Source organism: Mastomys coucha, unplaced genomic scaffold (assembly GCF_008632895.1).
Source record: "Mastomys coucha isolate ucsf_1 unplaced genomic scaffold, UCSF_Mcou_1 pScaffold22, whole genome shotgun sequence".
In the NCBI taxonomy this organism is placed as follows: domain Eukaryota; kingdom Metazoa; phylum Chordata; class Mammalia; order Rodentia; family Muridae; genus Mastomys; species Mastomys coucha.
In genome coordinates this window covers 212,137,777-212,160,752 of record NW_022196905.1, presented here as the reverse complement: position 1 = coordinate 212,160,752, position 22,976 = coordinate 212,137,777, and the positions used below count along the sequence as shown (strand labels likewise).

At 42.5% G+C, this 22,976-nt stretch overlaps 1 protein-coding gene across 10 annotated transcripts in view; it reads left to right on the top strand.

The window, feature by feature from the left end:
* The window catches only part of Large1 (LARGE xylosyl- and glucuronyltransferase 1), a 503,421-nt gene that overhangs the window by 2,543 nt on the left and 477,902 nt on the right, over positions 1-22,976 (top strand). For 2 of the 10 annotated variants that reach the window (XM_031340323.1, XM_031340319.1), the window contains exon 2: positions 10,205-10,356. The exons of 7 other annotated variants lie outside the window; for them this stretch is intronic. The gene's annotated coding sequence lies outside the window, so the exon portion shown is untranslated. Of the gene's footprint in view, positions 1-10,204; positions 10,357-11,445; positions 11,556-22,976 lie in introns of all 10 variants that reach the window. One more of the 10 variants, XM_031340317.1, reaches the window with a different exon arrangement.

Below are 22,976 nucleotides of genomic sequence, written 5' to 3'. Positions count from 1 at the left end.
CAGACTAAAAGAAAACTCGCATGAAGGTTTCACACATCTCTTGTGTATTTCCAAAGAGTACTTTATGTTATTGAGAATTGCTTGAGGAGAACACACATTCATGGAGCGGGGGCTTGTTAATTCCAGAAAAGAAGGGGAACTGACGGAATGGATCTTCACAGAAGGGCAAACGCTCTAAGGGTTTGGGTGGCACACCTCCAGGAGGACGGGGGCTTCTAAAGCAGACATTCCTACCAGGCCGGGTTAGCACAGGCTGCCTGCAAATGGGGCTCCCAGTGCTTCAAGAAGCTGTATGACTTGGGGACTAATATTTTTGATGCGAAAGGATATAGATTCCTTTGGCTTTTAAGTTGAAACTGGACAAGTCTTAGAAATAAAATCAAAGGTTTTTCATTATGAGAATACTTCTTGTCTGGGTCACCAAGGTTTTTCTAGGTTTTGTGTTCCTGAGCTGTTCTTTAAAGCCAATGCTTGAAGGCAAGAGTCTGCCTTTTCCAGTGTCTCCACCCTTCAGCCACCTATAGGACTCTGGAGGGCGTGGGGGACTAGTTTTCTATTCTGCCACCAAAGCTCAAATGACCATGGCTTGTTGTGAAAGCTCACGGTCTTAAGTTTTTGGTACCCAGTTTGTACTTGCACTATTGAGTGGATTCCAGATGTTTGGATGGTTGGCCTGGTTTAGTTTACAGTGTCATGTGGACAATGTGGGTGTTAATTGCAAAGTAGTAAGGGAAAAATCTGGTAAGACTCAATTACAGTGTTTTAAGTATATAAGGGCTATACATTTTGGGAACATTTCCTCCTGTAAACTACCTTTTTAACATTGATTCATGTTAACTTTAAATTCCCTAATGGTGCTGGTAACTGTCCTCCATCCCCTTTGTAGTTCTGAGGGCCAAACCTAGAGCCTCATACTTGCTAGGTAAGTGCTCTGTCTACTACTGAGATACATCCCCAGCCCTTCCTTTTTGGGGGACGATGTGGGGATGTGCTTTTGGACTATATAACTCAGTCTTCAAAAATAACACTCTAAAGGACATCTCTGAAATTAATTCCATTAAACTTAAAATTTCTTGGTGTCATACCCTTAAAAGTGCATTCCTTACGCAGATGGTAACATAGCATTTGACAGTGTGATTGGACTTAGATATGCTCTGCATTTTTAACAGTGTTAAATCATTAGTGTCTGGGATTCTTCCAGCAGAATTAGGAGATAATTGTATTTCGCTGAAGATCAAAGCCCCTTGGCCCAGGTCTACACATAGCAACTAGCTCTTATACAAGGGAAGAAGGAAGAGTTGAAGAGACTGGCCATTCCAGCATATTGGCACTCAAAGGACAAATTGCACCAAGATCTTGGTCCTGCCGGAGTCTTAAAAAGCTTGATTCAGCATGTAGAATTAGACTTTGTTCAGAACCTGCAAAATTCTGCAACTTGTTTCATTACCTGGAAGCCTGGAGTCTGTTAGATTGCATCTGTGACCTTTTATTCATAAGTATCGTGCATATATAGGTAGTTCAAGGAGAATTGCTACTGTGGTCTAGGAAAAATGATCAACACAGAGTCTCCTCCTTCTCTTGGGGTTTTATGGATTGATCTTCATAGGTGCAGTATGGCCAAGGGGTAAGAGATTGAAGGAAGAAAATACTTAGGGCTGTGGTCCTAAGGTGTGAAGGGAGGCTTATGAATTTGAGGAAAGCCCTTTGGTAGGGGTGGAGGAAGAAGTTGAGGCAGGGTATTGGATTCTGTGAGGTCAGTGAGGCAGGAACAATGACAGTTTGGGTGTGTGCCTTTGCTTTGTGTGCTGGACAGATATTTGGAAATCAGTAGGTAGATTTCAGTAGAGTTAACTGTTGTAACTTCTGATGTAGCAAATAGTGCTTTGATTGATTCTGAATTTTTTATGGCAACTGCCTTGCTCTGTGCCCAGGTCATAAAGGTTCTTTATTTGGCTCATTGGTGATCAGGAGTAGGAGGCAGCCGTTCACTCCTGCAAGTTGTGCAGGTGTGTTCAAAGGATGACTGAGTTTTTTAGGTTAGTGGAAATAAGGAAGACAGCAGTGTGGAAACCCCCAGTATACATTGTGTGTGAGTAATCAGTGAGTGACAGCTGGATAAGGAGAATTTCTGGGAAAGGAAAGCTTGGAGTCAGAAAGTTCGTGCGTTGACAGGGCCCCTTACTAGTGATTGTGCCTTAGTCTCATGCTCTGTGAAATCAAAATGGGGCAAGAATTGTTGTTGGGCAAGTTCCAGCAAATGTAGTTGATGACCCCATAATGCTATTAAACATAGACAAACATTTTGGTGTCCATGTTTTTCTCCATAGAGCTGTGGGTCTCTGCAATTGTTTCCATCAGCAGCTGGACCATGCTTTTCAGATGACAGTTGAGTTAGGCTCCTGTCTGGATGTTCCTTGCCCCCACAGGTGTCCTCTGGAGGGAAGGTGATAGAGTTTAGGGGCACAGCATGCAGCTTACTTCACATATATTTACTTTTTTAAGAGCAGGAGCCAAAATAGAGTTGATAAAGTATGTGTGTGTGTGTGTGTGTGTGTGTGTGTGTGTGTGTGTGTGTCTACATATGTGCCTACACATGTGTACCTACATGTGTGTTTGTATTTGCTTGGATTAAGTCAACTCAGGTGTCCCGTGTTCCTTGGATTTCAGGAACCATCTGTCAGTAAAGTATTGCTTTTCTTGTATCTTGTAATTTAGTGTCTCTGGAGTGGGAAAGGACTAACCTGAGCTAGTTTGTGGTAAGGGTTAGACTGCCAGGTAGGGTTTTACCTTTCTGCTCTGAAATGGGAAAAGACCTCGAGTCAAAAGCAGACTTGCTTAAAAAGAATGTCAGCCTTTACTCTTGGTTGCAAAGTTCGTAAATCCTCTCATACATGAGGCCATGAATATATGAATAAGCTTGCTTGCTTCTTGTATATGATGCCACTGGTTGATGGTGGAACGTTACACTAGTACTTAGCTACTACTTCAGAAAGACCTGCATTGTGATAAAAAGAAAACAAAGCAAATACAATGTTGACCATTTTAACTGTTTCAAAGTGAAGTAGGTAAAAACAAGAGTTGGCCTTTCTGGGATATTCTGCTTGGGACCCTCAAAAGAGAGCCTTTCCATTTGACCTTATGGGGAGAGGTTGGATAAAGATGAAAGTATGAAAATCAAGTCAGAAGAACACACCCTGACTTGTTTTGGAGTTTCTTCTGGATTCCCTGGGGGCAGAGTGTAATGCTTATTGTAAAGAAGACATCTCAAGTGCAGTGTGAATCTGAGAGTCTGTGTTATTATTTTAATATTGGAGCTAAATGGGAGAAGGCTATATTTGAGGAGAGTTTGGCATATAAAATCTTCTGTTAGAGCCAAGTTAAGATAAGTAATTGTTTGAGCTATGAGAGGATTTTTTATTTTTCAAAAGTGATTTATTGTGGGTCTCCGTTTAATGTCTGCTCCTTTATTGTATTTGAAATTATTTCATGAATACAATCCTGATCGACAGTTTTAGGAGACTCACTTGTGGTTAGGTAGTGTTGGGGACTTTTGAGCCATAAGATAGAATGTCTCATTGGACAGCCAACTAGACTTACCTGCCAAGAAGCCCAGTATGGGATATGTACAGAAAGAAGATGGCTTATTTATGTTCGAGTTCAGTAACTAGCTATATGGAATGAGTCACTTAGTTAACTCACTGTTCCCAGGATTCTGATTTTCTTGTTATTCCAACTTTTACTTTTTTTTTTTTTACTTAAATATGTATATGTGTGTGTGTGGGGAGGGGCGTGCTTGTGCCAGAGCACATATGTAGAAGTCAGAAAATAACTCATGGAAGTCTTCCATTATGGGGGTTCCAGGCATGGAACTCATGTTGTCATTCTTGACAGCAGGTGCCCTTACCCACTGAGCCATCGTGTGTGTGTGTGTGTGTGTGTGTGTGTGTGTGTGTGTGTGTGCGTGTGTGTGTGTGTGCTGACAGCTCTTTCACTGCCACAGTGTTTAGTGGTTGTGTTGTCTCCCCCCCCATCCCCAGGTATCTTTATCTCTTATCAAGTTCTCAGAAGAGAGTTTGTTCTAGGAACGGAGTCCAATGGTGGCATTTACTCTGCAGAGGTAATTTTGGAGCTGCAGGTAATCACAGGCCCCAGTAGAATGGAAAGTGCAATCTTACCCATAATTTGAGCCTCTCTTGTCACATTATGGGCTTTGCTTTGGACAGGCAGCAGACAATGATGGACATGGAGTCCTGACTGCTGGCAGAGCTTCTGCTCTTAACAGGGCCTTTTCTAAATTACCAAGGCCAAATGGAAAGAAAGGGCTTGGCTGATCTTTCCAGCTCTCCATGGTAGCACGAGAGTTTAGGGGGATTTGTAGCAGCACATGGTCTTGTGCACATTTCTTTCTTCATGGTTTTATTTTGTTTTTTGTTTTTTTTTTAATTCATAAAGGAATCTGGTCTTGAGTGTTATTTTGTAGTCAGAGAGATTACTGTTGCTTCCAATGCATTGGATGCATATGAATACATTAATGTGTGGATGACTGGAAGGCATCACTGCCCCCCCCTTTAGTTTCCAGAACAGTTGTGTGGATCCTTAATAAGCCAAAAGTATGTACCAGTTTTGCAGACGTGATTCTCATCTGGGAGAGGCGAGTATCGATCTTTGGAAATGCAGGCAGAGGGATAAGGGGTGAGTTTTTTCTCCCTCTAGTGTGGTGACTGGTTCTTAGTAGCTCTGCCTTCCAGTAAGTAGTCGAAGTGTATGCCTCAGATGAGCTAGTAAATGAAAGTGTGGCCCTGTGTTCACAGTTGGGGTGGAGTGATCCTGGAAAGGGAAAGTTGCAGCACACCCCAGCTGACTGGGATGAAGTGGGGCCACTTGAGGCCACTTCACGGAGCTCTCATTTTCAATCTATGATGGACATTTCAGATCGACATAATAAGTTCTCCGAAGGCCTGTCTTTGTGTGTTTGACATTGATGACCTGGAATGGGCCCTGGGCTCTTTCCGCGGAATATATAGAGATTTTAACTTGTTTGGAATGAGAATGGGTGTGCTCTTAAGCTGCTTCACATGCAGATGCCAAGATGTGTTGAAAGTGTCTTGAGAAGCATTTTCAGTACAAGCCTTAGAATGACTGAGGATGTTGACCTCCCTAGTGCTGACGACAGTGGCAGTGGCGCGACTGTGGATCAGGCTGTTTAGTCTGTTAGGATCAAGTGGACTTCTGGAATTGAAGGGATAGAGACCCACCTGAGTGGGAAAAGGTCAGGGAAAAGGCCTCTTTGCCCTGTGGATGTCTTCCTCCGTGCAGATTTGAGGTGCTTCACCTAGGCTCTGAAGGGCCCTGAGTTAGCATGGACAGCTCCTCGTGACCAGAGTAGCTATACTGGGACAGCATGTAGTCTGAAGAAGACAGCTGAGTTCCCAGACCAGCTCCTTTATCCATTCAGCTCGAAGGAGACAGTTGAACCCCGAGACCAGCTCCTTTATCCGAGAACCTTGGATATCAATGCTGGTAAGGTAAGGAGCATTATTCACAGGGACAGTGACTTAAGTCCAGGCTCCCTGTCCACCACCCTTTTTTCTAGGCTCTGTCCTCAGCTTTCTTCCTGTCTTTCCATGCACTCCACTTCAGTTTGTTTCATACCTTCCTTAATGAGACAAGCCTTCATTAGAGTCACTTTTAGTGACTTTTTCTCTACAGTTTCTCTGATAGTGTGGTAAGGTCACACTCATCTTAGAATTCATGGTAACATCCCATAAGTGTGTCGAATTAAACCTAGAGACTTCTGATCTTGTCCTTGAGATACTCAGTTGGAGAGGTTAGGAAAAATGTCCTGAGTGAAGCACAATAGCAGATGACAAGTGAGTCACTAGGGCTGAGTAGAAAGGCAGTGGCGTTAGTGGGGATGGTCCTGGTGAGTGTTGAGCTGAAGATGCTAATGGGAACTGGAGACTGGAGCTTGCTTTAGCCTTTAAAACTCAGTGAAAGAGGCAATATTTACATCAGACCCTTGGATATGAAGGACTTAAACCATGAATGAAAGGACTTTGGGAGGTCAGACCAGGTAAGGTTGACAAGGCAAATACCTAATTTAAGGTTTGAGTAGAAACCAGTCTATTAGCAAAAGCATTGCAAATGAAATGAAGAAAGTAACTAATACACACTGCTTTGATCCAGACACCTCACTGTAGGCTCCATCTTCAGACACTGGCAATTGGGAAAATTCAGGTTCTGACACACGAACTTTGGGAGGACCCACTCAATTGTCTAAAGATCCCTGGTTGGCATTGTTGCCATAGGACAGAGGCCAACAGATGCTTCTGTAAACTTTTCCAGTCTTAGTCATTGGCTCAACTTAAGCTTGACATTGAAGTTGTAGATGTTTATTTAACATTACTCATCATAAAGGTAGCCTATTGGAATAAAGTGCACTTGTGACAGAGCCACAGTCTCTCGGGCTGTGCTGGGGGACAGGGCTTTGGTGAGGTAGTCTCTCTGGAACCTCTCTTATTGGAAGTTTGTTTAAATGGACCCAGGGTTATAGAACCGATAACTTTATCTGGGCTTTGGGTAATAACACTGAGTGTCATACAGACAGTTCTGTTCTTCATGAGTGTCTCCTATGGCAGCTACAGAGAGGTGAAAGCAGACTGCTCGGAGCTCTTCCGCCTGGTCTGGGCTCTGTCTGCTACCCTCATGACTGCTTTGCTTCTCTCAAAGCCTGCTCCCAGTGTCTTCTTTTACTCAGCAAGACTGCATTTTCTTTTCTTTTTTTTTTTTTAAAGATTTATTTATTTATTATATGTAAGTTCACTGTAGCTGAACTCAGACACACCAGAAGAGGGCATCCGATCTTATTACAGATGGTTGTGAGCCAACACATGGTTGCTGGGATTTGAACTCATGACCTCCGGAAGAGCAGTCAGTGCTCTTAACTGCCGAGCCATCTCTCCAGCCCCCAAGACTACATTTTCATAAAGGCACCATAACTCCTCTAAATAGCATCACCAACTCAAAATAGGTATTCAAATACGTGAGCCTATGGAAAGCATCTCCCATCTAAATCACTACAGTCTTAGTTTAGGAAATTTGGCTTCTGACAGGGCGAAGGGGATTTGAGTTGCATAAGAAAAGATCCTGACTTGGCAAGTTGTGATCCAGTCTGTAAAATTATGGTGATTGATGATGGTAACAATTGTAGCTACCATGAATTACATACATGTTTCTAAGTTGTACTTTATCTTCTGTGTGATATATTCTGACACGCTCTGTATAACTTTTTGAGTAGTTTTTTTTTTTTTTTTTTACAGCTCAGGGAACTGAGGTAAAGAGAAGTTACTATTTGCACAGGTATTAAACTAGAGGCTGGAACTTCTACTTTCCCAAATATTGGACATTTTTGTTTAATTTTTAAAGATTCATTTATTATTTTAATTCACATGTATGCATATGTGCCTACACGAGTTTTTGTGTACCACGTGTGTGCAGGTACCCACAATGGGCATTGGATCCCCTGTAACTGGCCACCTAATGTGGGTACTGGGAGTTGGTTATCCCAAGTCCTCTTGAGAGGGGTAGGTATTCTTACCCACTGAACAATCTTTCCACCCCTGGGACTCCCTGTCTCCATATTGACCTTAAATCTCTGTCTTAGGATTCACTAATCCAGGTGTCTTGCTTTTGAAGCGTATGCAGGTAGATCATGGGAGATCACTCTTTAGTCCTGAATCTGCTCATTCTGAGATGACGTGCTGCCTTGTCTGTGGTTCACTCGTTTTCCTTTTCAGAGTTATCTTTAGAATTTTGTAAAGAAAACACCAACTAACATTACCCTGGCACATTGTTCTGGCTTTAAAACTCTGAAAGATTCTTCCATACAAAGCAACTTTTTGAAATTGTTGTGAGAACCCTCTTTCAATTCATAGGATTGTCCCTTACCTTGTGTGTTATCTGATTAATTTCATAGTGGACATTGGGCATTAGATTCCTGTGCTAAGAAATTTTATGAAGTTCTTAGCCTTTACAAAGTAACTTACTCTTGAATTTTAAAGTAAATGATGAATCTCAGATTGCTAGGTTCATGTAGAAGTTTTATTTGTGTTAGTGTTCATCATGTGAGAAAAAATTATATCCTTACAAACTATTTAGGGTTTGTTGTAAAACTTAGATGTTAAGTTAAAAATAAGCAAGGTGGTGCATGTGTTTAAAACTTGTAGTTGTAAAGTAATATTGGCTTGACAGTCAAATTCTCTCTACAATACTGAAGTTTGGAATGGATAAATTTTAAGTGGTTTTCTCCTTTAGACTCTTAACCACTTAAGGTTTGGTCTGTAGAATTTCTGGGACTTTTCTCCTCAAGCTCACACATTATGTTTGTGACTAAGTACTCTTGAAAGTATATAGGATTTGAGGAAAATGCGAACTTATTTTAAATTTTGTTAAAACAACTGCCCCTGTAGCTATACTGTGAGTGTGTATAGCAGTTGCTCAGTGGCTGCATGGGGGTTCTTTTAGGAATAAAAGATAGAAACTTAATTCACACTGATGTTGCCCAGTGTACTGAATAGTTTCATGTTAACTTCATACAAGCTAAAGTTATCTGAGAGGAGGGAACCATAATTAATAAAATGCCTCCATAAGATTGGGTTGTAGGTATGCCTGTAATGCATTTTTTACATTAGTGATTGGTGGAGGAGGGCCCAGCCCATTTTGGGTGGTACCATCCCTGGGCTCCTGGTTCTGAATTCTATAATAAAGCAGGCTGAGCAAGCCATGAGGAGCAAGCCAGTAAGCAGCATCCCTCCATGACCTCCGCATCAGCCCCTGCCTTCAAGTTCCTGTCCTATTTGAATTTCTGTCTTGACTTCCTTCAAATATGAACAATGATATGGAAGTATAAACCAAATGATATGGAAGTATAAACCCTTTCTTTCCTTCCTGTGTTGCTTTGAACATGGAGTTTCATCACAGCAAAAGTAACCCTAACTAAGATACCCAACATCAATCATAATTCAATTTTATCTGTTTTGGAACTGAAGTTAGAGGCCAGACTAGTCTCAGATTTTCAGTGTCCTTGGATGTCAGTTAATCCTTTCCTCTGCCTTTCAGTATGTTATCTTCATTCTCTAGAAAGATCTTCATGTGTGGTAACTTGGATGGTCCCTGTAGCCTATCTTTCATTTTACCCAACTCACTATCTGCTGAAGCTCCGGGGGCATCTTTTGCCAGTCTGTCTGGTAAAGCGATAGCCATGTCCTGGGTGGGAGATCCAACCTAACATATCAGAAGTGGGTTGGGAGAGTGGATGAGTCCTATTTGAATGACTCTCCACAGTGTTCCATAGGCAGGTTGACCAGGATATTTTGAAGCTACTAGATGTATTCTCTTGTGTGTACTTCCGCCACTGCCCCAGCCACCAGCTTCCTATTGGGATGTCCACTGAGGCAGTGACAGGATGATGTGGGAAGTGCCTTCTATTTCTGGGGTTTATCATTTTAAGACCTTAGGCAAAATGATGGAGTCCTTGACAGTGCATTTTGTGATTTCTCCCTCCCCCTCGACATTATTTTATTTATTAAACATGTTAAAAAGATATGTTAAAAATAGTGGACACCATGTGGATTAGTTTGCCAGGGAAGACAAAGCAGTGCTTCATAAGGGTGTATTCATAAGGGGGAAGATTTCAACAACTGTTGTGGAACATGCCCATTATCCTTTTAATTCAGGCAGTGGTAATTGCCCATATTCAATCAGCCCCTCAGCAGGATAGGGCCTGTGGTTCTAGTCACTCCCTCCTGCCCATTCCCTTCTTAACTGCATATTGTTTTGGGAGATGCTGCAGAATACGGTAGAAGGTTGTCTGGGATGGAAATTCCAGTGATAGGCTTTCCCAGGGTCATCACTCATATCAGGGTGATTTTTTTTTTTTTTTGCTGATCCCACTATTTTGGGGTTACCCACACTTCTGTAACAACACCCATCTTCCTATAAATAAGTTCGATAAGCTTGGGTTCGATAAGCATGCACACTGAGGTTGCATGGGATATTTTGTTTGCTATGTCACCTCCAGGAAAAGTGCCAAAGCCATCACAGAAATTGATTGTCTAATAATTCTGAGGCCAAGGTGTGAAGGACAGTGTCTTCCACGGCCTGACTCCTTTGTCAGTCTTTCATGATCTTCATCCTTTGTTTACAGGGCTCTAATCTGCTCATCGTTTATGGATAAAACCACACTGGATTAGGATAATGACTGTATTTTACCTTCATTGCCTTCATGAGACCCCCTCGCCATACACAGTCATATCCTGATTTGCTGTGGATAATTACAGACTTCAATATTTGAGCTTGGTAAGGAGCCATAATCCTGCTCTTAGCAGGGATGTGTTTTAATGCAGTCCAATGGGTTATATTTTACCAGCCTTATGTAAACTTTCAAACACAAATTTGTAGCAGATTCTTGTCAATGCAAACAAACCAATTTAGGGATGGTGTGTTTGTAGGTTGCTGTTTGGGAATATTTTTTCCCTTGGAGGGAGTAGAAAGAAGACAGCTACAGAGAGGCTTGCTTAAAATGCTTATAAGAGGTGGCAAGGATCACAGCCTTGCACAGGCTCAGTGCTGCCTTGTTGGAATCACCGCATTGTCATTATCATTACAAAGAATATCCCAAGGCTGGGCTTTGTTTGTAAAATGAACTCCCCTAGGTTAAGCTCCAGCTTTGCAGCAGTGAGATGGCCTGCACTTGTCAGAACTGTCTTCTCCACTCTTTGCATGTGGTCAAGAGCTCTGCTGGGGTCTGGTGTTAGAGCTGGTGTGTACATGGGTGACACTCTTGTCATCCTGTTTTATGTGTTTAGGGAGCACAATTTACAGATTTAGGGTGTCTGAGTGAATTGACCAAGTCATAAAAGGGCCACTTGTTGTGATGGAATGATTTCCATGTATTCCCTGAGCTCATCATCTCTAACACCGTTCAGATGACAGACCTGCCGTTTATCTGTTTTGTCAAGACAGTGTTACTCTTGTTCAGTGATAACTGTTGTTTTAATTGCTATGTGCTCATTGTCTGGCCTGTCTGGGTTGGTAATGGAGTATCAGTTGAAGAGATGTGGCCGTAGGCTTTCTCGTATCAGATTGTAGTTTTTCTGTGTCAATGGGGATCCTTCATTTTAATTTTGCTTACCTGCCATCTAATAAAGTTCTAAGCTTTATGCTTGAGAGCGATCATTGCTACAAGATGTAGTTAAAAATACTTTGATTACTTCTTGCTTAGAAGCTGTCTGGGTGGAAAGCAATATCGTCCATGAGAGAATATTTGTGTGTGTGTGTGTGTGTGTGTGTGTGTACGTGCTCAGTCTCACATGCACGAATGTGCATGGAAATGAGAATATGTGCATGTGAAGGTCAGGGGTTGAGATCAGGTGTTGTTTTCTATAGGTCTCCACCTTGTATATTGAGACAGAATCACCTAGTTGAACCCAAAGCTCATGGTCTGGCTTGTCAGCTTGCTCTGGGAATTCCCTGCCTTCACAGTACATCGATTTCAGGTGGGTTACCACACCTTCCCTGCATTTATGTAGGTACTTGGCTCTGAACTCTGATTCTCATGCTTGTGAGGTAAGTGCTTACTTAACTCACTGTGCCATCTCTCATCCTCATGATTCTCCTTTTTGTCCTAGTATCAGCTGTCTGCTTAGGGCTTACATTGATAACCCTGCCTTAATTTGACTTCTCGATAAAGACTTTATTCTTTCTGAGGTATTGGGGATTAGGACTCAAGCATATTTTTGGAGGCAGGAAGTGGGACACAATAAAATCTATAATACTCTGTTTCATATTCTCTGATTTGTTAAACATTTACTATCATCCTTTGGCTTCAGCTCAGGGGACAAGCAAGTCTTGTGAGAAAGCAATTCTAGAGCACAGATGGTTCAACTTTGGGGTGACATGGGAATAGTGTGCCTTCATGGAAACCATACTTTCTGGGTTTTGAACTATGATCTTTTTTTGGATGATATGGAGTGGAGTCTTCTGAGGATCATGGAGAACAAGAAGGCATCGTAGGCACTTGTAACCTACTACACCATGGTGGTGAAGAACCTGTACTCTGGAGTGTGGAATGCTGCTGAGTTATGACGTATGATAGGCTAGGAATATGACATTACATCATTTTCATTTTACAATGGGTAAATGGGACATGAGCCTAAGGAACATCTGCATGTATCCCCAGGGTGATGGGAGAGTGCCTCATACCACCTCTGTGATATCAAAGCAGGAGTTGGGTCTTATCCATGAAAGGTTCTGAGTTTTTTTCAACTAAAAGTTTTTTGAAAAATAAAGTATGAATTTTGTCTCAAGTTGCATGCTAGGTAGGAACTGAAAGAGTGCAGGTCCTGCACTGAGAGGAGCACATCTCTGGAGTGGAGACTGCGACCCGTAGACTTAAGGATGTCTGCTTAACTGCTTTGACTAAATTGGATGATGGGCACTGACTGCTGCTATGGGTATGGGTCCTGAGGTATACATCCTAGTCCTTGAGTCTTTCATGGATTGTGTTTTGCTTTTATTAGTTTGTTTTTGTGAGTTAGATTTTGGTATCCAAAACAGCTTCATTGACAGCAGAGGCTAAGAATCAATCTCCCCGCCCCCCCCAATTGCTTACAAGGATGAGGAGCAAAAGCTACAGATAAACCAAATACAACACTGTAAATCTTCACACTAACACTGCTAGGAGCCCAGGCTTTGGCTTCTTTTAGTGTAATACAAATTGCTGTCAGAATGTATGGATATCTTGACTTTTTCTTTTAGTTTTGTAGCTGTTTCTTTTGAAAGTGTCCTGCTCTGTATCCCAGGCTGGCTAAAGTAGCCAGCTCTTAATTTTTTTTTTTTTTAAAGATTCTTAAACTACTATAGAACTTCTCCTCCTCTTCTTCCTCCTTTCTTTTTAAATCATTGATTTTGTTGTAGTTTTTTTATTTGTTTTTTTGAGATAGGATTTTGTGTGTGTGTATGTGTGTGTGTGTTTGTGTGTATGTGTAGCTTTAGCTGTCCTGGAGCTCACTCTGTAGACCAGGCTGGCCTTAAACTTAAGAGAGCTGGTTGGCTCTGCCTCCTGAGTACTGGGATTAAAGGCATTTGCCATTGCCTGGCTAGAAATCTCACTTCTTTGTAAAATAGATTTGGGCTTATTTTTCATCATTGGGTTGGGATTTCTGAAGGCTACAAGTGATTAGTGTAACTCTGCCTAGATGTATTTCTTCCTGAGCTCACTTGGTGACCTGTAATTGTAGACCATCTGCAGGATGCCAGCACTTTCTGTCTAGCCCCCTGGGGCAAGGAGGGTAATGAGAGTTTCTGCATGGAGCACTCACTCAGGGAGACCTGGCTCCTCGGCAGGATAGGCCACTCCTTACTCTTACATTTCTAGGCAAAGGCACTTTGGTCACTCACCACATACAGTCTTGGACTAAAAGCTACTATACATCTAAGTCCACTTGGTATTTATTGGGCTATTACACCAAATTTTGCAAAGCCAGAGGCATCGCTTGGCTAGACAGAATCTTTATTCCATTCCCAAGAGGCTGCTCAACAAGCTTTGATGATCCGTAAAACCCAGCTCCATTTCTTACTCAGGAGAGCTTGTAACTTTTTTCTTTCCTTTTCTGAATTTGAGTCCTTTATGGGGTATTTTGATAGTTTGGCACTATCAGACTGGCAGGTTTTATGTCATTGCCTCTCAGATGGACAATGAAGTTCTGGGATCAATTTTGTTATATGGCGGCCTCACACAGTACCACACTTGGAAGCATTACAGTGCAGAAAGTGTTCTTTTCATGGGGAGATTTAGGTGTGGTAATTGAAATGGGGATGCCTGAAAGGACTATTGATGTCTCTGCTCTGCATGGAGTAGTCAGTCGGCAGTCATCTTGCAGAAGAGCTAAGGGGATTTGCTGTCTTTCTTGTTCACTCCTGATGGGGAAGAGTCTAATGGCCTCCCACCTTGGTGATCTGGCCCAGCACACCCTTCCCTTAAGCACTCATCCTTCTATTTACTTCCTGATGGATAATACGGAAAAGGACTTAACTAGATTTACAATGAGATGTGCTGGGGAATAGTACCTCACAGAAGGAGAGGACACAGGGATGGTTCCTACTGGGGTGAGGGAGCTGGGGCCATGAGACTTGGGCCATTGCGGGATTTTCTCTTCAAATGCGTTCTCCTGTGGGGAGAAAGGAGGAACTAGAAGTGTTGTTATCACTGGGCTTTAGACTTCCCCTCTGTCTTCTTGAAAGACCGAACTTCCAGGTCTTCAAAATGCCTTGGGCATCAGCTGGATTATTGTGTAGATGAGGTCACTTAGGTCCAGAAAAATCAGGGGACTTGTCCTAGGTCACACCAACAGAGTAGTAGTAAAACCCTGTTCTGGAGTTAAAGCTACTGCCTCCTCCCTCCAGCCCAGACTGCCTTCATCATGATGGAGTTTCTCTTTGAAGCAAGACTTCTATTTTTTCACACGCTTTCCCCCCGAAAAAACTATAGAGCCCTCCTATAGGGTGCATTTTAGTGGCTACGGCCGTGGCCACATCCATGCTGGAAGGAACAACAAGACCGGGTCTCGTTTTTTAAGCCGGGTGTTGTTGCCATGGTTATTGAATGTATCTTTTAAAGATGGAAAAAAAAAAAAAGAAGAAAGAAAGAAAAAAGAAAAAAGAGAAAAACCCCAAAACAAAATAAAACAAACAGCCCCCCAGCTATAAAGCAAATTATGCCCTTGCCACTTACAAGTACAGAGAAACGGTGGCTCTTCATGTTGCAGAGTAATGGATGCACTGTTAAAACAATGAGGGAGGAACCAGGATCCAAGAGCTGAAAGCCGAGATGATAACGGCCCAGTAATCCCCCAGGGATAATGAGTGTCTACATAGGTCCCTGTGATTTATTGTTCTTAATGTACTTATTTTTATTTGTTCCCTTCAACAGGGAGCTTTGTCACCAAAGAGATTTGATAATGGCCTGTTCGAAGTCACTTAGGTTTATAAAGCTCCAGCGTTCAGCTGTCTGTGTGCATTGGTTGACATTCTTCCTGGGATTTCACCTTCACTGGCAAAGATCAGATGGAAGCAGATAAGGGCTTCTCTGCTCCCTCCATGTTCATCATGCCTCCCTGTCCGGACTTCTGCTCACTGTGGCTTCCCCTGCCCAGCCTGCCTATCTCTGTTACCTTGTGCTGTTTTGGGACAGAGTTTCAGTTTGTGGACATAGAGTTCTGAAGTGGACTGTGTAAGAGCAGGATGCACTCAATCCCACTAAATTGAATCCATTCAAATGGCTAAGGCTTCCCTTATGGTTAAGGTATAGAAGCCCCTATTCCATCTGTCATAGCAGATCTGCGGGACTTTAACTCCTTTATCACTAGTGAGAGGGAGGGGAGAGAGGGTTTCTTTGGGTAGCCCTGGCTGTCCTGGATCTCAATCTGTAGACTAGGCTGGTGTCAAACTAACAGAGATTTACCTGCCTGTGCCTTCCCAGTGCTGGGATTAAAGGCATGTGCTCAGTGAGATGTTTTTCTGCTTTTTGGAGTGAGCAAAAATAAAGAATCTGGCCTCCTCGCCCCTCCTCTTCTCTCCTCCTCTTTGACTTGTGCTCCCCACCGAGAGGCTCCAGTGCTGGGTTTTACCTGCTTACTTCTGGTAGGTAAACTTTCTTCCCCGTCCTTTTTCTATTCCTTCTTTGCTGGTAGGGGCATTTTGAAGTGGGGAAGTAGGGTTCCTAGGAGAATGGGCTTGATTTAAAGGCTGCAGCATGTTCACATCCTGGCAGCAGCTGCTTTGCCAGTGTGGGTGTGTCCAGTCAGGTTTTCTTTGCTCTTCTTCCTGGGCTTTTTGTGGAGGGAGGTTGGGGCCTTCAGGGGTTGGGTGGGGAGCTCCTGCCATGAACCTGTTTAGGTTCTGATGGAGACTCAGGGTAGTGGCTAGAAACCCCAGATTTCTTCTCTCTGGGAGACTGCCTGGTCTATCATCAGCTGGCTGGCAGGGAGGCACTTTGATGCTTCTCACAGTTAAGCCCCATTGCCTAACCAAGAGAATAAGTGTGTAATTATAGAAATTTCAAACAGTGCAATAGAATTAGATTGTAATACCAGGAGATGGAGACCCCTGGGGCCTTCTAGATAAATCCCACCTGTGTAAAAGATACTTGACCTGTTTATAACCAATAGTCAGTGGCAGAGGGACTAGAGAGGGTTCTATTCCATTCTATTTAGTATTGCATGAGGCTGTTGCTGCTGCAATAAAGTTGCCATACATTGGAGTTTGTAACAATTAACTTTGGTTGGTTCAGGGGCTGAGGACAACCCCAGGTGTATGTATCTGTCTTATACCTGAGGAACTGAACAGACATGCAGATGAGCTAAAGGGTAGATTTTTCCTAGAGGCTCTGTGCACAAGAACACCACCTGGTGACACTGCAGCATTGCAGGCAGATGCACCAAGGGCCTACTATGCAATGAACATATTCATGCCAGAGCTGCAGAAGCTGCGATCACGTGTGTCTGCTGCTCTGAGCTGCAGGTTGATGATGCTTGTTATGCAGCAATAGCTCACTGATACAGAATCTGAATTCACTCCATCCTGGCTCTCCACCCTGGTTGCCTCAGGGCTACATCTTCTCTTGTTCAAGTGCTGGCAAAGAGGAAGAGTATGATTTCAGCTTTTCTGTTTTCTACTTAAAATTAGGTACATTTATGGTTAGAGTGAATCTGGCCTAGCCCCTCCTCTTCTCCTTTCTGACTTGTGCTCCCCACTGAGAGACTCTAGTATGGAGTTACCTGCTTACTTCTGGTGGGTAAACTTTCTTCCCCATCCTGTCTCTATTTCTTCTTTGCTGGTAGGGGCGTTACTCTGTATCTTGCCTTTCTATAATAATATAACACAAAATATTGATGGTCTTATTTGCTGGAGTGATTTTAATTTCAAACATTCTGCTCTATTTGCTCATTCCTATAAACTGCTGACGTGTCCTGCAGATTCTACCTCAGTATATAAGCTCTCATTGGACTGACTCCCATGCAGTAAATCTGAAGTAGAAACTTCTAGTTCTTTGGAAAGTTAGTTATATCAAATGATGTTTTGCTGGCACAAACAAGTAAAAGGATGTATGCTAAAGCAAACAACTGAAAGACTGTTTTCCTGAAGCAGATGCAGGTGAAAGGATGTTTGGATATAGCAGACATGTGAAAGGACTCTTGATGAAGGAATATAAATATGACCCCACAGACAGTAGGTGAGGAGCACTGTGAGCTTGGTTTGGTTTGCCTGGGCTCGCTATTCTTCACTAAAGACACACTTGTATTGGCTCACCTTACGTAGATAGCGTTGTTGAGCTCAACTTGTGGTAATGCTGCCATTGAGAGAAACTCACCAAAGAGCTGCTCATGAGGTCTCTGTGGCATCTGGCCACTTGAGTGGCTTTACTTCAGTTCCATTGGCAAGCCTGGCAGTTTCTTCCGGATTGAACTACAGCTGCCTGGTGTCTGCTTGCTGAAAGAACTACACTGTAGCTTCTGGTTTGTGCCTGGGGTCTACCTGCCTGGAGGACGGGTCTGCAGCTGCTGAATCCTATTTTGTGTTTGCTCCTTGACCGAACTGCTGTCCGAGAAGATTGAGCTCGCCCCCGAAGAACCATTGCTGAACAGGCCCACTTCCCCACATCCTAATAACTTTTCTACTCCCTCTGCTGGGTGGTGGGCTAGAGGAGAGGTTGGACCCTTATTAAAATAGGTTGCAAAAAGTTTATGCCTACAAAATTAAAAACAGCTGTTATTATTTTTTGAGCTCCTGTGATATGTCAACCACTCGATTAATGATTCTCTTTGTGCCTCCCCAGCAGACGGATGCACAGGTATGAGAGTATCTGGTGTACAGAAGAGCACACTGAGACACTCTGAAACACATTTCCTTGTCATACAGTGCATATGTGTGGCCAAGATAGGGACTGCTGGCAAGTTCTCACTTCCTTGGGCTCACTGCATCCAAAGGGAGTGGAGGTATTGCTCTCAGGTCCTCTGGGTCAGCTTTGCATGGAAGGTGGAACTGCAGTTCATGGAAGCTGTTATGGGGCTTCTAAAAATTCATTCCTGATGGACCAAAATGGAACCACATGGGCTGTAGAAATCTGATAGTGAACTAATGCAAAGGGACCAGGGAATCAGGAGCATAGGCTCTAGGTAGAGGGACTGCCTTGGTACAGAGGTTTAAAGACTACAGTGCCTTTTGCCCTGGCTAGATTCGAAAAGTCAGGAAGCTTAAATGTCTACTGATGTTTGTGCTCTGTCCTACCAGTTAAGGGTCATCTGGAGCATGTGCATCTTAGCCTCTGGGTCCCACATACTCTAGGTGATGGAGGTGTGTAGCTTGCTCCTGAACACTGGGAAGGACTTCTTTATATGGGAGGTTGAGGATAAAACAAATAAGATAGAGCTTTGTATTAGAGTATGGTCTGACAGTCCCAATTCCCCACCCCATTTAGAGGCAGATGCTGCTTATGTCCTTATACTGGCGTGGACCAGGCCCACAGGATAGTGTCCAGGAGTTGAATCTGTGAACATTTATGGACAGGCTCTTATCTTTCCTATGCATTAAGTAGAATCTTCCTTGCATTCTCCTCTCTTTCTTCTCAGCACAACTGGGGTTTCTGTCTGTGGGGCTGAGACATGTACCCAATAGGCCTTCAAGAGCTTGTATTGCAGAGACTGCCTTTAGCCATTGCTTCTAGTTTATGGTTTATCAGGGGCTTTTTCCTTTTCAGAGAAGGTACCAAGCTACAGATATCTCAATGGGAAGGGGCATCGTGTTTGAGTCTGGTAGAAAGAATTCGGGGCACTGTACAGCTTATTAAGCATTCTTTGAAAGTGGAAGTGCAGATAACCTACGGTACCTTAGGATGTGAAACCTTTGGCAATTATCACCCTATTTAAAAGTCTACTTGTGTTGACTGCACTCCTGCCTCCTTTAGCCTGCAACACATGTATATATATTTTTTCTTTTCTCCTGCTATGGCAGCACTGTTAATATGCTGTGTTGTTTCTATGAATGTAAGCTGATGATGGCAGGCTTTTGTTTTCTTTTGTTTTGTGTCTCAGTACACATTGGAGGAGTGGTAAATGGTGGTGTGTAGATGGTGTCAGTAGGATCCAAAGTGGAGAATGGAATAAGCTAAGATTCAACTTGGGTTGAGTTTTGGAAAGAAGTACAAGAATTCCTGGGCTTTGCAGTACGTGATCATTTGATGTTACTACCCATTTGGAGCAGGTGCCTTCATATCTAATTAAAATGCATTCTTTTTTCGCTCTCTTTTTTAGTCTTTACCTTGTAATGGAGAAATGATGCCTCTGCAGAGTTTAGTCTTTTATGTGTTCTAAACTGAGCCCTTTTCCCCTGCTGTAGCTTTAATAATGCATCATCTCATAAGTTCATGGACTTTAATGAGCTGTTGCTGACACCTCTGTTCTCAAGTAGCCAGTTAAAGGAAAATAAACCACTGTAAGTTGGATGCAAATTCACCTCTTTACCTTTCCCTCCTTTGATCCCTTTCCTTCCCTTCTCCATCTTATGCAAATTACTCTTCCCTTTTCTTGTTTTGGTAAGAGAGTTGGTGGTATGTATGTAAAGAGCTCCTGGCATGAATGGGACTGTTGACTTATTTCATAGTCAGAGATCCATGAAAAAAATAACAGTATGAGAGTACAAGGCTTTGAATAGCCTCCTCTCCAGTTAAAGTACAGTGGAGCCCAGGGACATAACAAACTAATATTTAACGAGAGTTCTTCTGGCAGACTGCACTTAGGATTCGTAGTGGCTGCTGGTGAAATTGGTGTGTATTCTGACAGGGCTCTGAAGAGCACTCAGTCTTCCTTCCTTCCTTCATTTGTTCATTTGTTCATTTATTCAGGACTAAGTGATCATTTTGTATGTATGAGATGCCTAGGAGGTACATGGCATAAACCATTTACATAAATGGCCTCAGTCCTCCATGCTCTTCCATTTCTGTCCAGGTTCCTTGTCTTTTGACTTTCACCTTTACCACAGTACTTTCATCATAGGGTGAAGTGGAGGTGGTAGTTCTAGTCCTCAGTTTGTATAACTTAGGCCACCGCACCAGTGAGAAGTCAGGTCTTGCCTATCAGCTGAGTTCCAGCCGTCATCTACGTGAGTGAAGGATGACTGGCCTGATATCATTTTAGGCCGCACTTGATGCAGTGGTGTACATGATATATACATGATATATACGATGTGAGAATGGGTCCTGCTTGCCACCAGTTTTGGAGTTTCATGATGGTGCTGGGAGGGTCAGGATGACATCATTACCATGTGTGCTGTGGGGAAGGTGCTGAGAGCCCCACGTTTGGACTCAGTAAAGAGAGTTTCAGGAGGGAGGCTGCTGGTGAGTGATCAGAGAAGAGTTCATGGCAGAGATGGACTTGGGACAAGCTGGGTTCAGATTGTGCTGTCAAAGGCTAGAATAGATAAGAGTTGACTAGGATTCCCAGTTAAAAAGAATATAGCATTTCAAAGTAGATTTTTTCTTCAAAGCCAGAGCATCAATGCCAATTTCCCATTAAGTATGTAATGACTTCGCTTTCACTGGACCAAAGAAAGTTTCTTAAATTAAAGCTGGTGCCAGAGAACATCGACTCCCTTTGATAATCAGCTTTTCACAAAGAACCTAATGTATATTCTTGCCAAATGTATATTTGCTATGCATTTCATAGATCTGATTATGAAAGCATGATTGTGGTATGAGCTTCAGATACTAATGTTGATTTTGTTTTGCAGAAATTAAGAATCTAGAGAGGACCAGCTTCTTGCTAAAGTTATGCAGTGTAGATATAAAAGTTTACTTTCTTTTCCTGCATCTGCCTTTCCTGTTGTTGACATCTTCACAATTCAGTTTCATGGCTGGTATAGAGCATAGTACCTTGCACGCAGTAGATTCTTAAAGAATGAAAAAAAAAGATCAAATGTATTAAGCATGAGGAATGTCTTCATCCATGTTTTGGTAGAAGTCATAGTTCAATAAGGACATGGACTTTTGGACTGTCTTTATATATAATGGAGAAGCAAGTCCAGTGGTAGAGATTCTGAACTACTTCCAGATATTAGAGGGACCCTGAAGAAGGGTCCTTGTATACTTTGGGAGTGATAATTATCTCTGTAAGTGATAATTTGTGAAATGCATCTCTACTGGGGATAGATTCTGACAAGGAACAGCTAGGGGCTTGTTGTAGAGGATGCTACCTTGCAGGATGTGGGTCTGAGCCAGTGAAGTGAATCTTCAGAACAGCTGTGATCTGTGAAGAAGGATCAAAGCTTGAGCCTCTGTAGTCCCATCCCTTCCCTGGTGCTTGCTTCTTTTGGGAAAGTGATGCACCATATCCAGAGGGCTTGACAGAGCTCTCTCTAGCTTGGTGTAAAAGCCTGGGTCCTCCCTATATGTGGCTGCTTGCTGCAGCATTTTCTCTGTCCAGTCACATTAGGGCAGTGACAGGCCTGTGATTGGGCAGGAATAGAGAGGTGGAGCTAGAGTTGGAGGAGGAGAAAGGTCAGGAGAGGAGATCACCATGGAGTCAGACGTTGAGTCAGGAGTCAGATGTAGAGTGGTGAAGGTTTTTACAAGGTTAAATTAACTGGGTCAAAATATTGTCTTTATTATTTGGTTCTGAAATTATTGTATTGGCATCTTATAAACTGTGATCTTATTATTATATAAACCTGATTGGATATTAAAGCCTTAAGAATAACTTAAGAGTCATGCTTTACCTACCTTGTACTATGCATTAGCTAGATAAATAATTGTGGGGGTATGTAAAGAGTTGCATGTGAATTATACCAGACTTCTCACCAGAGACTATGAAAGCTAGAAGATCCTGGGCAGATGTCATACAGACCTAACAAGAACATGAATGCCAGCCCAGGCTACTATAACCAGCAAAACTCTCAATTACCATAGATGGAGAAAACAAGATATTCCATGACAAAACAAAATTTACACAGTATCTTTCCACAAATCCAGCACTACAAAGGATAATAGATGGAAAACATCAACATAAGGAGCAAAACTACACCCTAGAAGAAGCAAGAAAGTAATCGTTCAACAAATCCACACAAACCTAATTCCACCTCTTACAACAAAAACAACAGGAAGTAACAATTACTTTTTCTTATTATCTTAATATGAAAATTAATATTACCAGCATATCCTAAGTGATTGAATTCCAAAAATATGAGGAATTAGAAATTTGTTGATTGTCATATGTGGTGGCCCTGCTGTGTTCTTGGAAGAACTCAAAACCGAAACCAGAGACTTAGCTCGCTGGGGGTTTGGAGCCTATGTAAATGACTCAAGGACCAGATACCAGGTCCCTAGGAAGCCGTGAACCTTTGATCTCTCTATCCCGTCCTGGAATCCTCGGTTCGTGGAACCCCACGCAAGTAGGAGCTGCGGGACGACATCCTACAGTCATCCAATGGTCTCCAATTTGGTAACTGGAGAAATAGGTCCAATATTGTACAATCTATATACACTTTTAGCTTGTTTGTTTGTGACAGTGTCTGGCTGTGTCCAACATAAGGGTCTTGAAATCTTGCTTCTCCTATCTCAGCCTCTCTATATGTAGTATTGTTTATTTCATGTTTTACACTGTACTATTGTTTTCAGAACAGCTTATATATTCAAAAGTATTGATATACTCAAAAGAAACATAGACAATTAACTAGAGAGGTTGCTTGTAAGAGAATAGCAAAGAGTGAGACTGAGTGCTTTGCTTGACGTTTGTAACTCTTGTATCAAGTTTGAAGAAGAGGACTTTATAAGTTACTCTTTCTCTAGATGCGTGCTTTTCAAAATTATCATAGCTAATGAACCAAATTCTTACCCTCACCTAATGTCTGTGCCACTCTCCAAGCAGAAC